Below are 2835 nucleotides of genomic sequence, written 5' to 3'. Positions count from 1 at the left end.
GGTCATTTCTTCAAATATTTTTTCTGCCATTTTCTATTTTCTTCTTCTGAAATTTCCATTGCATATGGTGATTCTCTTCATGGTATCCAACAGGTCTCTGCTGCTGTCATTTTTCTTTACTTTTTTTCTTTTTATTCCTCAGACGGGATAATCTGAACTGGCCAGTTTTTAATTTTACTGACTTTCTGTTCTGTCTGCTTAAATTTGCTGTTGAAATTCTCTCATGAATTTTTTATTTCAGTTATTGTGTTTTAAACTCCAGAAATCATGTTTGGTTCTTTATAAAATTCTATTATTTTATTAGTGTCATTTATTTGATGAGGTATTGTTCTTATACTTTCCTTCTGTTTTCCAGACATGGTTTCCTTTATCCCTGTGAAAATATTTAAAATAATTGATTTAAAGTCTTTTTTTAGTAAGTTTAACACCAGAGCTTCCTTTGGAATGGGTTTTATTGATAACTTTTTTCCTGTGTATAGTTCATGCTGTCTTATTTCTTTGTGTCTCATTTTTTAACTAGATATTTCAATTAATATTTGTGATAACTCTGGAAATCAGATTGTCCTTTTCTCCACAAGGTTGTTATTGGTACTTTTTTTGTTGTGATTTTTGTTTGTGACTTTTCTTAATTAATTATGTAAACTATGTGTTCTCTGTCATACTTGGCAACTGAAGTCTCAGTTCCCTTAGATTTTAGTGGTCAACAAATGACTTCTAAGAAATTTCCTTAAATTCCTGAAACCAATATATCCTCCAGTCTTTGCTAATGGATCTGTGTGCTTGTTGGGACAGGCATTCTGCTAGACAGTTCACAATTCTTCCTTATCCTTTACTTCCTGCTAACACAAAGCTTTAAGGTCAGCCAGAACAGAGAACTTAAGGCCCTCTCAGAGTTGTGCTGAGCATGTGTGCAGCCCTATGCTTGCATGTGGATTTCTACACCCTCAAGAGTGTTTTGGGGTTTTTCAAAGCTCCATATGGACATCTCATTCTGAGCTTTTCCTTTCAACCATTTTGGTCTATCTATTAATTTCTGATTTTGTTTATTTGTGTCCTCCCTCTTTTTTTGATAAGTCTGTCTAGGGGTTTGTCTATTTTGTTTATCTTCTCAAAGAACCAACTCTTGGTTTCACTGATTTTTTTCTATTGATTTATTATTCTCTATTTTATTTATTTCTGCTTTGATCTTTATTATGTCCCATCTTCTACTAACTTTGGGCTTCATTTTGCTCCTTTTTCTAGTCCCTTTCATTGTGAGTTTAGGTTGTTTATTTGGGATGGTTCTTGTTTCTTATTTGCTTTTATCACCTTAGGAAGCTGTGATGTTAAAATATCCAATAAATGCCCCCACAGAGAGGCTTTTAGCACTGGGCCACTTGATGAGTTAGAGTAGATCAAATATAGAAAAGCCTTTTTGAGGGGGTCTTCCAGTGAATGACCAGACAGGTCAAATAATGACTATCTTTTGAGAATTATGCTTTAGAAAAGTTCCAGCTCCATTTTACTGTCTACAATATTGGGAATGTGGGATGTGTGGGCTGTCATTTATCAAGGCTACCATTGAGCTGGTAAGTGAGGGCTGCAGAAGTAGAATAAATTTTTTTTCATTTCATGCATTTTATTGATTATACAGTTCATATACTTCCTGGGTTCAAAATAGCTCATGTCCATTCTCCTGACATCAAGTTCACATCATCCGTGGCATCTCTCTTTCTTTTTTTTATTTTCTTTTATTTTGGTATCATTACTCTACAATTACATGAAGAACATATGTTTACTAGGCTCCCCACTTCACCAAGTTCCCCCCACATACCCTCTCACTGTCACTGTCCATCTGCATAGTAAGAATCTGTAAAATCATTACTTGTCTTCTCTGTGTTGCACAGCCCTCCCCGTACCCCCCCCCCCCACACTATACCAAAGGGAAAGGGACTGGGGAGGATGGGAGGGAAGAGAGGGATAAGGGTGGGGAAAAAGAAAGAGGGCATTACGATTAGAAGTAGAATAAATTTAAACACTACCAAAATCACTGGTCTTACTGAGATTCATATATATATATATTCTTTTACTAAATGCTCCCCATGTTGATGCAAATCTGAAAATCTTTGGTTGCTTTCTAGAGTTCTGAAAATGTTGATTCTTACAATATTCCTTTTCTTCATTGCTTTTGTAGAGTGAACTTTTGCTAATGTCACTCCTACTTTTCATTGCTTCTTGTATTGTATTATGTTTTCTTTTTTCCCAGACCTGCAGTATCATTTTTATACCTTCTAGTTCTTTACTTAAATTTTATTTAGTTTTTCTATATTAATGTGGAAATTGTCCGGTAATTCCACTGTATGGTATACCTGTGGATATGGTCTTATTGCATGATGTTTGTGATGATGTTAATTCATTGACATCTTGCTTTTACATGTATATGATTTAATTTCACTTGTATTTTTAACATTTGAGTTGAAAAACTATTTCTGGAAATAATTTAAGGCCACATTTGATATTTCTTTAGGTTAGACTTGTATATACTTCTCTCTAGTATCTAGGAACTTAACAATCTAGGATCAACTTCAGATTTTGGAACTAGAGATTTTCCAGACTATCAAGAAAATTTGAAGTTAGGCAGTAGTCCATGTGAACTCTGGATGATTTCATGTTTGTCCTTCTTGTGTGCAGTTCTTCTGACTCCCAATCCAAACTGAATGGTAGTATACTAGGTAGGGTCCCTAGTCCTGGCTGAACCTGGGTTCAAAGTTTTCTCTCACTAGCTCTGTGAGGTTGTCAAAGTTCTACTCATTCTTTCAGTTGTCTCATCAAAAACACCTCCAAAAACCAGGCTGA

The sequence above is a fragment of the Manis javanica genome, chromosome X, assembly GCF_040802235.1.
Source record: "Manis javanica isolate MJ-LG chromosome X, MJ_LKY, whole genome shotgun sequence".
NCBI lineage: Eukaryota > Metazoa > Chordata > Mammalia > Pholidota > Manidae > Manis > Manis javanica.
Note: the sequence above shows the minus strand (reverse complement) of the source record.